We start from the raw sequence: 15,043 nt of genomic DNA on the forward strand, positions 1-15,043 counted from the left end.
GGACTAGCTTTCGCCCTCGAGCCATGATAGAACAATTTTACTCGCTATGGCTGGAAGAATTAAGGTAGAGTTTTCTGGTACATAGCCTTAAGTTGTTTGTTGAGACCTTGTTTATACGTGTTGATCAAGTCTTACCCGTTGTTTGGAGTGTAGAAATAAACGTTAAGACATGAATTGAGCAGCTCAGTTCAATAAAGACATGAATAATAGTTGGTTTGTCCTATCACGCTAATTCGACCAAAGGAGGATCCTAAATTGTGATTCAACTTCCTAGACATGTATATTTCTATCCTAACAATCTGATCACAAAATATCAAACATGCCCAAGTCAATTCCTACCAGTAATGTTTAAAACAAAAAAAAATCGAATTGACTATTTACATGCTCGGTTTTTCCCATTCCTCAAGCTTAAATCACTACAAATATCATAATTAGGTCCTAATTCATGTAAAAAAGAAAAGAGAGAGAAATCAGTAAAAAGTTTTAAAAACAACATACATATATACCATCCTAATATGAATTGACTTGGACATGTTTGGTATTTTGTGATCAGGTTGTTAGGATAGACATATACATGTCTAGGATGTTGAACCCACAATTTACAATCCTCCTTTGGTTAAAATTGAACAAAAACATTAAAGAGTTTAAAGGATGGGGTTTAGATCAACCATTAATTGTTAGTTCAACTGAACTAACCACACGATCATCTTCTACCTTGTGAACCATTCGGACATGCGTGTGGGGAAGGCTTAGATAGTCTGATATCACCCTCGTTCAGCACATTCTAGGCCTCGATTGAAATTGGTTCCTTCACCAAACTTCAAGATATCTCGAACTTGAACACGTCGGTACCAACTTCAGCAATTAACATATTACTAAGAAAGAGATATTGAGGCACAAAATCATGGGGTTAACCAAACTTACCCCATACTTCGGTGACTGAAACTTTTTTCCATTTGAACGTTCTATCCCTCAGTTCACTATGATTTCACCCTCCTTGCTATGAACACTAAGAGCCGAGACTTATACCTTATTATCCAAAAATGTGGGGGGGGGGGGGGGTCCCAAAACCGACATTTGAAATTCAAATTTGATCAATCAATCCACTGTGTTTCAATTCTAAGTCCTTTATGAAAATGTTGCAATCACCGTAAAGCTGAAGATCAAGAGTTTGTCAATTTCAATAAAGAGAGTATTTTATGAAGGAAAGGTTCACCTCTTCTTAATAGTTCATTTCTTTGTTCCTAAGATTGAGCCCATAAATCCCAAATTCATCTCTAGAGAAGTCTTGTCCAATGCCCGATGATTAAGAAAAGCCCTAAAAATAACAAGAAAAATATGGGTAGATGGCCACAAGTCTCAAAGGGAAGTTATTGCCAACAAAGTGGGTCTTAAGTTCGAGTTCACTTGCAAATAAATAAGTCTACCCTAGTTTTCATAAGTAGGAACTATTTTCAAAATAGCGAGAAGGAAACATGACAATACATCATACGGTCTCGATCATTGGTTCGTAATGTGAGATTCATATAGAGGCTCGCGGTGGCTTTTGGACTGTCCTCCTGTGGAATTTATTTGCATGGGTCAGTATTAAGCTGTGTCTAAAATAATGGGTAGATTTTATTAAGATTGTTAATGATGTGGTTGAGCAAACTAATAGTTACCAAAAGGACTCTAGGAATAAGAGTTATTCTAGAATAATATTTAACAACTATAGGAATAAATAATTCATTGAGATTTTCTCGTTTTGTGGGAACACTTAGACCTACTCCACGACTGCAATTGTTTTAAATCACTAAATACCATACCATAAGAAAAAGTTTATTGAGTTTAAAATTTTGTCAAAGTTGTTCGATTTTTATGGTAGAATTGGTAACTAATTTATAAGCCCTCTAGAGCATTTTTATTATCCTTTAATTTTAGTACCAACACATTAAGCGGAAAATTAGATTCGTCTGCTAGGCAACCAGAAGGTTCAACCACACCAGAGGTCGTTCCTTCGGCATTTTTACATGAAGCTTTAGCGATGTGATTCTCGTAAGTTAGGTTTATGTCTTTCAAGCTTAATCCAGTGCAATGGTTTATTGGGCTACAATCAAAATTGATTGCTATTTCAGTGGCGGAAGTTCCCTTGATGTCTTCGTATGTTACTTCGCTAACTTTAACTCCAGAAGCCTAATCAGAATAAAGAATAACGATCAAAATATGCTAAGAAAACGGATAAACAAGGACATCTATAAACTTTTTTACCACCTAAAAACTTCGTACCATATTAAGATATGTGAGGGTAACCGAGTCCGCAATTTATTACCCATAAGTGTAATTTAATGTAACAAAAAATAATACTAATAATTTAGCACCCATTTTAAACCAAACAAATTTCAAGCCATTAAAGATAAAATAAATCGATTGTTTATAAAATTAAAAATTTGAGTTCTATTCAAATGTAAGGTTAAATATAATTAGAAAAAAAATTAACTTGTGTGAGATTAATGAGAAAATATACCTGACCAGGGCAGTCTTCCCCATGTGGGCAGTAATTTTGATCAATTATGATTGGATTTTTCACATTATCCATAATAATGTGTTGAAAATAAACTTTTGTAGCAAATCCACGGCTTGGTCTTCCCCAAGACTTAATCCTTACTCCATTCTGAGTCCCGGTGAAAGTAGATAATGTCACTGTAACGTTATGCACTCCATCCTCCTCGGCCTTTATCCCCAAGCTCCCAATGCTACAAATACATTCAATAAAATACCAAATTTTTCATGAGGTTCAATTTTCTCACTTCAACCTAATATATTAAATAACAACTTTGATCCAAAATAATTTTAAAATAATTTAAATCTTTTTTCTCACCTTCAAAATAACTTTAGGATATATTTTTAATGATTCAAATTTAATTCAACGTTTAGGTTTATCTTTTAAAATTTAGTGCGACAAATTTATTTAACCCTTTAAAAAAAAAATTCAAAACATGTTCGTCGTAATCTAGCTACCTGATTCCATGTCCAGGTCCACATGTAATACTTTCCATCCACAAGTTGGAGGTCCCTGGACTGATTGAGATGCAGTCGTCGCCGTTGCTAATGCTCGAGTTGAGGATGGTCACATATGATGATTGTTCCACATGGATGCCATCAGTGTTTGGGACTATCGTCTGCAGCCGAGACATTCACTCTTGTCATATGCACGTTTTGACACCCACTCACCACAATGTTGAACTTTTGGCTGTTAATTGAAGACAATCCATTGATGTTCACGTTTCGTGCATCATTTATTCGAAGACTCTGTCCATTCAAAAGAATCGAAAGCAAGAATTAGTACAAATTTAAATTAATATTGTAATTAATGGACTCATTTTCTTTCAACTTTCGGCTAAAGAAAAATTTTCAAATTTTATTTTTTATCTAGCCAACTCAAATTTTGCATACCGTGGCTCCAGTGGGGCAACTCTTCCCCGAGTGTTTACAATTCCATAACGCAGTTCCTTGCCCATCGATAATACCGCCAGTAATGGAAAGCCCATCTATGTGACTAAACTCAATCCAAGATTTATTCTTAGCTAAAACTTGAATGTCCGAGGAAGCCACAAGAGTTCCATCAATGAGAACAGTAATAACATTGTTCTTACAAGGCCCATTAAAGCTCACACTTCGAACGTAGAATATACCCTTGGGAACGTAAATAGTGGCCGGTGTAGACGAGTCACAAGCCTTAGCCCATGTCATTTGAAGCACAGACGAGGCATCGGTCTTTCCATCGGGCTTGGCACCGAGGCTAATAATATTGAATGTTAATTCAGCAGCCAAGGCATGGTTACAAAACAGAAATAGAAGGGAAAGAAAAACATGAAAGGTTACGAGAGGAGCCAAAGAAAACTTAATGATACAAGGCCTCCTGATAAGCATGAGAGAGAGAAAAAGGAAGCAAGTGATGGGAAAATGGAAGAGCTGTGGAGTCATATTTATAGGTTAATGCTTACCCTTCTAACTCTAATTTGAACTTACCCGTCTCAACTACTATTCTATTCTTGTTCTATTTAACAATTATTGTTTTTACACCCTTTAACTAATTTTGATTAGGCATGTCACGTAGGTAAATCTCTGCCTCCTGCCAACCTTTTTAAATTGAAGGCTATCTTATAAGATAAGACACTCATTGCCATTTTAATGACCATCTCTCATTTTTAGTTTAGTTGAATTTAAAAAAAGTTTCTTTTGTCAATATGATTTTATTTTTTATTTAACTAAAAAAAGACATGGGGAGATCTTAGCCAAAAAAACAAAAACCCTAATTTTTCCAACCGCTTATTTTGTAAAAAAGATGTTTAATTTTAATTGTTTGTGTCAACTAAAGAACTATGCAATGTAACAACATCGGTTTCATTGATCGGGCTTCTCAACCTCCTACTATAATAATAACAATTTCCTAATACTTTTAGGTGTTTATATTTGTAGATATTAATTCTATATGGATTCTCTATTATAATAAAAATAATAAAATATTCTAGAAGATAGTATGGAGAAAACACTATCATGTATTTTTCATAGTCTTTTTTATTTGTAGTTGGTGATGTAATATAGAGTCGGTGACTTTTTATTTGCAAAGATGTCACACAAACAAAGAGAAGCAAAATTGTTTGTCATATTTTGAACTATCCAATAAATTTACAAATGCACCACACAAAGAAACAATTTAGGGATGTTACACTTTTCGAAGTCTCAAAGTCTATCGTTGATAGACTATATCGATGATATGCCGTTTTTATATGGATCGACAAATTTTTTATCATTAAAGACTTTTCTTTTACCGCCTCTCACTTATCGGAGTTCTCTTTATAACTCTTGAGGTAGATAAAAGTATCGCATTGACAACTTTCATCATTTCTATCTTTATACTAGAGAATGTTTAAGTGTTTTTCTTCCGTCTCTATCATAAAGTTGTGCATAGCTCTAGGGTCGACCATTGTGCTCTTGGCCGATCTATGGTTAACCTAGTCCTCAATGTACATAAGACATTGACAATTTTGTCTCTACAACTCTTTTCTTGAAAGCAAATAGGTACTTTAAGACCCCCAATGCAGGGTTTTCGACGGTTTGGCTCGGAAGGCATGAAGGTGCACTGTTTGTGGGTATTCAGATTCTCGATAGACCACCTCGTATATGAAGCTGGACGAGGACCATTGATTGTAGTTGTTGTGGCTGTGAAGTCCTTGCCATGGATTTCTACCCATCTTTTTGGAGGATTCATAGTCTCCTCCTACTGCTTCAAGTCTCCCATTGTTGGGATTTATGCCCTAAAGTTTTGTAATTAATTATTTCATAATTCTTTTATTCGTAATTTTATATTATCGCTGGTATGGAAAATCCAAGATGTCACGGCACGAATTCTGAGACTTCGAAACTCGGATCGAAAGTAAAAAGACGAAAGCGAAAACGAATAAAAACATAAGTAAAATAAAATAAGAAAATGGAGTAAAATTAAAATCAAATTAAGTTAAACAATTCCACATTAAAATAAAATTACAAGACTTCCAATTTATTACAAAGGGGAAAATGGACTTGGATACAACTAGAAAATGAAATAGACAAGACTGACAAAATGGAAAGAAGGACTGAAGTTCCGTAACGACCCCCTCTCTGACTGCATAGCTCTCGAACGCTCCTCCACCTTGACTCTGCAACCTGCGAACAACTGAAAAAGAAAACAAAACGGGGTGAATTTATAAATATACCTAGTAAGTATCCTGCTTGTAGGAACGACTTAAGTAGAGTAACTAATCTTCGATCTCTACCAATTGATTAGCCCAGGACATGCCCAGTTGTTTTGCAGCAGACATGTTTGTGTACTACGATTCAAGGAGCCAACTTGGCTGTAATACCACTTATCACAATCACATTCTTGTGGAGCGGGATAGCGATTTTGCGACACTTATTCTAACCCGATGAACAAGTCCGCAGTATGAAAATTGTAAGTCGTAGACAATTTGGACGTTTGATCGAGCCTTGGTCATGTTCGAAAGAAAGTGTTTTAGAAAATGTAAGCGAGAAAAATGCGCAGAATCTTTTTTTTTTTTTTTGTTGCTAGAAAACAATGTTACAGGCTAAAAGCAAATAAGCAACAACTAAACTTTTATAGCATATAACCCCGTAGGAAGAATTGACGACTAGTTTCATCACCCTGTAGTACATTTTGGAGCATTTTAGCCATGAAGGGCGTAGACATGATTTTGTGGACAGGTCATGCCCCCGTACTAACACAACAAGAATAGTAAATGCCAATCTAACATGAAAGCAAGTAAAGGGGTTGGAACGGGCATGCGGTCGTGGACAATACGTTTTGGACAACCATCGTCATTGGAACACCTGACACGCGACCGTAAGCAACACGCCTTGAAAAAGCCTGACCGTGACACCTTGCAACTTGACTGAAGCTCACCTCGCCTTGACAAGGTGTGTAAGTTGTAAGGTTAGTAGGCAAGATCTCGCTCCTTATGTGAATTATATGCATATGTTAGCTACGTCTTACGATCTAATTAGGTTATAATTGGTTACCGTACCTAATAACTTAGATTTTATTGCATGATGATAGATTATGTTCCCTAAAATCTGAAGTGGTACTTGACGAGGGGGTAGAGCAGGTAGAGCCTTGACTGAGACCGACCCTGCTCAAATTCCTTATAAGGAAAGGCACGCTAAGAACAAGTGTCAGAATAACTGGATACCATGACACTACAATCTATGATCCAGGCCACTCAGGTAAACTAGGGTAACATAAAAATGTTGGATCGGCATGGCAACCCTAGAGGGGGGGGGGGGGTGAATAGGGTTTTAACGATAAAAGTGTTTAAACGTGATTAATTTTTCTGATGATGAAACTTTTTCCAAATAAGTAGAAGATGATAATTACTATAACAAAGTAATTCAAGTCAAAACAATAATCAAGTAGAACATGCAATAAATCACAATAATAATTTTGAAATTAAATAGGAAAGAGTTAGAGAAAATGACACCGTAGTGTTATAGTGGTTCGGTCAAACTCAACCTACTCCACTCTCCAAGCGCCTCTTGGGAATTTGAATAAAGAACTTTCTCGACTCTTTCCACGGATCTGAGCCAAACCGCTACACCGCTCTTTTTACGAGTTCAAGAGCAAACTCAATCCTTTCCACGGCGCAGGAACAAACCGATACAAGTATTTGAGTTTGATAATAACACACCACAACTCTCTCAAAGCGTAGATTTACAATTTGGGATACTCACAACTATTTCCTCACAATACAATAATAATCCCTCTCAAGAATAAGATGAAAAGAAAAAAACTTATAAGCTTGAAAAGAAAAAGTATTTAATTTGAAGTGTTCAAATTGATATTTAACATATCAGATCATTAAATACAAGAAAGAGAAAAAATATATTTAACTTGGAGTGTTTAAATTGCAATTTAATATATTAGATATATTAAATATAAAGAAAGAAAAATACATTTAAGTTAATGGGTTCAAATCGGAGAAAAATATATTTATTGCTTTTGATATACTAAATGTTAAAATAATCCATGTATATAGATAATTGAATGAAAATATATATTTGAAATTTGAACGAGATTTAAATTAGTTAAATATATATTAGAATATCTTATGACATTTAAATATGATTGGGAAAAGATGTTATATCCTACCATGTTAGATATTCAAATATATTATTTGGTAAATATCCTCAAATAGCGGTAGAGAAGACCCTTGGGTTGACCCAAAAAGTATCACACGTTTCCCCAGTATTCTCTCTAAAAGTCTCCTTCTCCCATCCTTGCAGATTTTCTTTCAAGAAGCAACCACAAGCCTTGACTTTGTGTTCGATTCCTAGCGATGAATACTTTAGGGTGGAGATTCAACTATTGGAGAAGTTGGAGCAAGTAGATTAAAGATCTGCGAGAACTTTCTCCATATTTCTTCAATGTAGTTTGTTTAACATTTTGTTTTGTTTAATTCTAAGTAGGATCAAGAACGATTCTAATACTTTCGGCGCGCTAGTTAAACGTTCATTTCCAACCGAGAGGTCAGCGGGACTCTTACAAGTTCAACCCATTGACATCTAAAGGGAAGAACATAACCCCAACTCGTCCAATAAGAGAAAGATCTAAACACCAATGCCACTTTTTGATGCAGGTGAAAAAGAGACAAAGCGGCCACTATCCAATGCGAGTCTTGTGAAGGAGAAAATGTTGACAAGTGGCCAGCTATAACAGCTTCCAATGAAGCCAAATAACTTGAGTACACATTCTCATGTGCACCGACCTCGATGGTTCAATTACAAAACACCCCCCGGGTCCAAAAGTGGGATTTTGTGACAAAATGATATCACAAAGACTTTATGGAAGCTACCCTACTTTTTTTAAAGTACCATCACTGTTGGCACCCAGCATTCACTTGATCCACTGACCACGGTGAAGGCTCGAGTGAACAACTTTGGCAAGGCCAGTGCTCTTATCCAGCACGAGTGTCGTCCAAAATCATTCTTCACCGTATCTGCAGATGTAGACATCCAAGCGGTTGATATGAGTGCTAAAGTTGGACTAGCTTTCGCCCTCGAGCCATGATAGAACAATTTTACTCGCTATGGCTGGAAGAATTAAGGTAGAGTTTTCTGGTACATAGCCTTAAGTTGTTTGTTGAGACCTTGTTTATACGTGTTGATCAAGTCTTACCCGTTGTTTTGGAGTGTAGAAATAAACGTTAAGACATGAATTGAGCAGCTCAGTTCAATAAAGACATGAATAATAGTTGGTTTGTCCTATCACGCTAATTCGACCAAAGGAGGATCCTAAATTGTGATTCAACTTCCTAGACATGTATATTTCTATCCTAACAATCTGATCACAAAATATCAAACATGCCCAAGTCAATTCCTACCAGTAATGTTTAAAACAAAAAAAAATCGAATTGACTATTTACATGCTCGGTTTTACCCATTCCTCAAGCTTAAATCACTACAAATATCATAATTAGGTCCTAATTCATGTAAAAAAGAAAAGAGAGAGAAATCAGTAAAAAGTTTTAAAAACAACATACATATATACCATCCTAATATGAATTGACTTGGACATGTTTGGTATTTTGTGATCAGGTTGTTAGGATAGACATATACATGTCTAGGATGTTGAACCCACAATTTACAATCCTCCTTTGGTTAAAATTGAACAAAAACATTAAAGAGTTTAAAGGATGGGGTTTAGATCAACCATTAATTGTTAGTTCAACTGAACTAACCACACGATCATCTTCTACCTTGTGAACCATTCGGACATGCGTGTGGGGAAGGCTTAGATAGTCTGATATCACCCTCGTTCAGCACATTCTAGGCCTCGATTGAAATTGGTTCCTTCACCAAACTTCAAGATATCTCGAACTTGAACACGTCGGTACCAACTTCAGCAATTAACATATTACTAAGAAAGAGATATTGAGGCACAAAATCATGGGGTTAACCAAACTTACCCCATACTTCGGTGACTGAAACTTTTTTCCATTTGAACGTTCTATCCCTCAGTTCACTATGATTTCACCCTCCTTGCTATGAACACTAAGAGCCGAGACTTATACCTTATTATCCAAAAATGTGGGGGGGGGGGGTCCCAAAACCGACATTTGAAATTCAAATTTGATCAATCAATCCACTGTGTTTCAATTCTAAGTCCTTTATGAAAATGTTGCAATCACCGTAAAGCTGAAGATCAAGAGTTTGTCAATTTCAATAAAGAGAGTATTTTATGAAGGAAAGGTTCACCTCTTCTTAATAGTTCATTTCTTTGTTCCTAAGATTGAGCCCATAAATCCCAAATTCATCTCTAGAGAAGTCTTGTCCAATGCCCCATGATTAAGAAAAGCCCTAAAAATAACAAGAAAAATATGGGTAGATGGCCACAAGTCTCAAAGGGAAGTTATTGCCAACAAAGTGGGTCTTAAGTTCGAGTTCACTTGCAAATAAATAAGTCTACCCTAGTTTTCATAAGTAGGAACTATTTTCAAAATAGCGAGAAGGAAACATGACAATACATCATACGGTCTGGATCATTGGTTCGTAATGTGAGATTCATATAGAGGATCGCGGTGGCTTTTGGACTGTCCTCCTGTGGAATTTATTTGCATGGGTCAGTATTAAGCTGAACTCTTAAAAGGACAAACTGCTGTGTCTAAAATAATGGGTAGATTTTATTAAGATTGTTAATGATGTGGTTGAGCAAACTAATAGTTACCAAAAGGACTCTAGGAATAAGAGTTATTCTAGAATAATATTTAACAACTATAGGAATAAATAATTCATTGAGATTTTCTCGTTTTGTGGGAACACTTAGACCTACTCCACGACAGCAATTGTTTTAAATCACTAAATACCATACCATAAGAAAAAGTTTATTGAGTTTAAAATTTTGTCAAAGTTGTTCGATTTTTATGGTAGAATTGGTAACTAATTTATAAGCCCTCTAGAGCATTTTTATTATCCTTTAATTTTAGTACCAACACGTTAAGCGGAAAATTAGATTCGTCTGCTAGGCAACCAGAAGGTTCAACCACACCAGAGGTCGTTCCTTCGGCATTTTTACATGAAGCTTTAGCGATGTGATTCTCGTAAGTTAGGTTTATGTCTTTCAAGCTTAATCCAGTGCAATGGTTTATTGGGCTACAATCAAAATTGATTGCTATTTCAGTGGCGGAAGTTCCCTTGATGTCTTCGTATGTTACTTCGCTAACTTTAACTCCGGAAGCCTAATCAGAATAAAGAATAATGATCAAAATATGCTAAGAAAACGGATAAACAAGGACATCTATAAACTTTTTTACCACCTAAAAACTTCGTACCATATTAAGATATGTGAGGGTAACCGAGTCCGCAATTTATTACCCATAAGTGTAATTTAATGTAACAAAAAATAATACTAATAATTTAGCACCCATTTTAAACCAAACAAATTTCAAGCCATTAAAGATAAAATAAATCCGATTGTTTATAAAATTAAAAATTTGAGTTCTATTCAAATGTAAGGTTAAATATAATTAGAAAAAAAATTAACTTGTGTGAGATTAATGAGAAAATATACCTGACCAGGGCAGTCTTCCCCATGTGGGCAGTAATTTTGATCAATTATGATTGGATTTTTCACATTATCCATAATAATGTGTTGAAAATAAACTTTTGTAGCAAATCCACGGCTTGGTCTTCCCCAAGACTTAATCCTTACTCCATTCTGAGTCCCGGTGAAAGTAGATAATGTCACTGTAACGTTATGCACTCCATCCTCCTCGGCCTTTATCCCCAAGCTCCCAATGCTACAAATACATTCAATAAAATACCAAATTTTTCATGAGGTTCAATTTTCTCACTTCAACCTAATATATTAAATAACAACTTTGATCCAAAATAATTTTAAAATAATTTAAATCTTTTTTCTCACCTTCAAAATAACTTTAGGATATATTTTTAATGATTCAAATTTAATTCAACGTTTAGGTTTATCTTTTAAAATTTAGTGCGACAAATTTATTTAACCCTTTAAAAAAAAAATTCAAAACATGTTCGTCGTAATCTAGCTACCTGATTCCATGTCCAGGTCCACATGTAATACTTTCCATCCACAAGTTGGAGGTCCCTGGACTGATTGAGATGCAGTCGTCGCCGTTGCTAATGCTCGAGTTGAGGATGGTCACATATGATGATTGTTCCACATGGATGCCATCAGTGTTTGGGACTATCGTCTGCAGCCGAGACATTCACTCTTGTCATATGCACGTTTTGACACCCACTCACCACAATGTTGAACTTTTGGCTGTTAATTGAAGACAATCCATTGATGTTCACGTTTCGTGCATCATTTATTCGAAGACTCTGTCCATTCAAAAGAATCGAAAGCAAGAATTAGTACAAATTTAAATTAATATTGTAATTAATGGACTCATTTTCTTTCAACTTTCGGCTAAAGAAAAATTTTCAAATTTTATTTTTTATCTAGCCAACTCAAATTTTGCATACCGTGGCTCCAGTGGGGCAACTCTTCCCCGAGTGTTTACAATTCCATAACGCAGTTCCTTGCCCATCGATAATACCGCCAGTAATGGAAAGCCCATCTATGTGACTAAACTCAATCCAAGATTTATTCTTAGCTAAAACTTGAATGTCCGAGGAAGCCACAAGAGTTCCATCAATGAGAACAGTAATAACATTGTTCTTACAAGGCCCATTAAAGCTCACACTTCGAACGTAGAATATACCCTTGGGAACGTAAATAGTGGCCGGTGTAGACGAGTCACAAGCCTTAGCCCATGTCATTTGAAGCACAGACGAGGCATCGGTCTTTCCATCGGGCTTGGCACCGAGGCTAATAATATTGAATGTTAATTCAGCAGCCAAGGCATGGTTACAAAACAGAAATAGAAGGGAAAGAAAAACATGAAAGGTTACGAGAGGAGCCAAAGAAAACTTAATGATACAAGGCCTGGTGATAAGCATGAGAGAGAGAAAAAGGAAGCAAGTTATGGGAAAATGGAAGAGCTGTGGAGTCATATTTATAGGTTAATGCTTACCCTTCTAACTCTAATTTGAACTTACCCGTCTCAACTACTATTCTATTCTTGTTCTATTTAACAATTATTGTTTTTACACCCTTTAACTAATTTTGATTAGGCATGTCACGTAGGTAAATCTCTGCCTCCTGCCAACCTTTTTAAATTGAAGGCTATCTTATAAGATAAGACACTCATTGCCATTTTAATGACCATCTCTCATTTTTAGTTTAGTTGAATTTAAAAAAAGTTTCTTTTGTCAATATGATTTTATTTTTTATTTAACTAAAAAAAGACATGGGGAGATCTTAGCCAAAAAAACAAAAACCCTAATTTTTCCAACCGCTTATTTTGTAAAAAAGATGTTTAATTTTAATTGTTTGTGTCAACTAAAGAACTATGCAATGTAACAACATCGGTTTCATTGATCGGGCTTCTCAACCTCCTACTATAATAATAACAATTTCCTAATACTTTTAGGTGTTTATATTTGTCGATATTAATTCTATATGGATTCTCTATTATAATAAAAATAATAAAATATTCTAGAAGATAGTATGGAGAAAACACTATCATGTATTTTTCATAGTCTTTTTTATTTGTAGTTGGTGATGTAATATAGAGTCGGTGACTTTTTATTTGCAAAGATGTCACACAAACAAAGAGAAGCAAAATTGTTTGTCATATTTTGAACTATCCAATAAATTTACAAATGCACCACACAAAGAAACAATTTAGGGATGTTACACTTTTCGAAGTCTCAAAGTCTATCGTTGATAGACTATATCGATGATATGCCGTTTTTATATGGATCGACAAATTTTTTATCATTAAAGACTTTTCTTTTACCGCCTCTCACTTATCGGAGTTCTCTTTATAACTCTTGAGGTAGATAAAAGTATCGCATTGACAACTTTCATCATTTCTATCTTTATACTAGAGAATGTTTAAGTGTTTTTCTTCCGTCTCTATCATAAAGTTGTGCATAGCTCTAGGGTCGACCATTGTGCTCTTGGCCGATCTATGGTTAACCTAGTCCTCAATGTACATAAGACATTGACAATTTTGTCTCTACAACTCTTTTCTTGAAAGCAAATAGGTACTTTAAGACCCCCAATGCAGGGTTTTCGACGGTTTGGCTCGGAAGGCATGAAGGTGCACTGTTTGTGGGTATTCAGATTCTCGATAGACCACCTCGTATATGAAGCTGGACGAGGACCATTGATTGTAGTTGTTGTGGCTGTGAAGTCCTTGCCATGGATTTCTACCCATCTTTTTGGAGGATTCATAGTCTCCTCCTACTGCTTCAAGTCTCCCATTGTTGGGATTTATGCCCTAAAGTTTTGTAATTAATTATTTCATAATTCTTTTATTCGTAATTTTATATTATCGCTGGTATGGAAAATCCAAGATGTCACGGCACGAATTCTGAGACTTCGAAACTCGGATCGAAAGTAAAAAGACGAAAGCGAAAACGAATAAAAACATAAGTAAAATAAAATAAGAAAATGGAGTAAAATTAAAATCAAATTAAGTTAAACAATTCCACATTAAAATAAAATTACAAGACTTCCAATTTATTACAAAGGGGAAAATGGACTTGGATACAACTAGAAAATGAAATAGACAAGACTGACAAAATGGAAAGAAGGACTGAAGTTCCGTAACGACCCCCTCTCTGACTGCATAGCTCTCGAACGCTCCTCCACCTTGACTCTGCAACCTGCGAACAACTGAAAAAGAAAACAAAACGGGGTGAATTTATAAATATACCTAGTAAGTATCCTGCTTGTAGGAACGACTTAAGTAGAGTAACTAATCTTCGATCTCTACCAATTGATTAGCCCAGGACATGCCCAGTTGTTTTGCAGCAGACATGTTTGTGTACTACGATTCAAGGAGCCAACTTGGCTGTAATACCACTTATCACAATCACATTCTTGTGGAGCGGGATAGCGATTTTGCGACACTTATTCTAACCCGATGAACAAGTCCGCAGTATGAAAATTGTAAGTCGTAGACAATTTGGACGTTTGATCGAGCCTTGGTCATGTTCGAAAGAAAGTGTTTTAGAAAATGTAAGCGAGAAAAATGCGCAGAATCTTTTTTTTTTTTTTTGTTGCTAGAAAACAATGTTACAGGCTAAAAGCAAATAAGCAACAACTAAACTTTTATAGCATATAACCCCGTAGGAAGAATTGACGACTAGTTTCATCACCCTGTAGTACATTTTGGAGCATTTTAGCCATGAAGGGCGTAGACATGATTTTGTGGACAGGTCATGCCCCCGTACTAACACAACAAGAATAGTAAATGCCAATCTAACATGAAAGCAAGTAAAGGGGTTGGAACGGGCATGCGGTCGTGGACAATACGTTTTGGACAACCATCGTCATTGGAACACCTGACACGCGACCGTAAGCAACACGCCTTGAAAAAGCCTGACCGTGACACCTTGCAACTTGACTGAAGCTCACCTCGCCTTG

General features: G+C 35.7%; 2 pseudogenes; both read right to left on the reverse strand.

Annotated features, from left to right (window-relative positions):
- Positions 1 to 1,923: 1,923 nt before the first annotated feature.
- LOC147783935 (polygalacturonase-like) lies at positions 1,924 to 3,963 on the reverse strand (annotated as a pseudogene).
- A 6,499-nt stretch (positions 3,964 to 10,462) lies between these two features.
- LOC147783936 (polygalacturonase-like) lies at positions 10,463 to 12,558 on the reverse strand (annotated as a pseudogene).
- Positions 12,559 to 15,043: the final 2,485 nt, after the last annotated feature.

Source organism: Cucurbita pepo, unplaced genomic scaffold, assembly GCF_057944985.1.
Source record: "Cucurbita pepo subsp. pepo isolate OVF unplaced genomic scaffold, ASM5794498v1 scafford_48, whole genome shotgun sequence".
In the NCBI taxonomy this organism is placed as follows: Eukaryota; Viridiplantae; Streptophyta; class Magnoliopsida; order Cucurbitales; family Cucurbitaceae; genus Cucurbita; species Cucurbita pepo.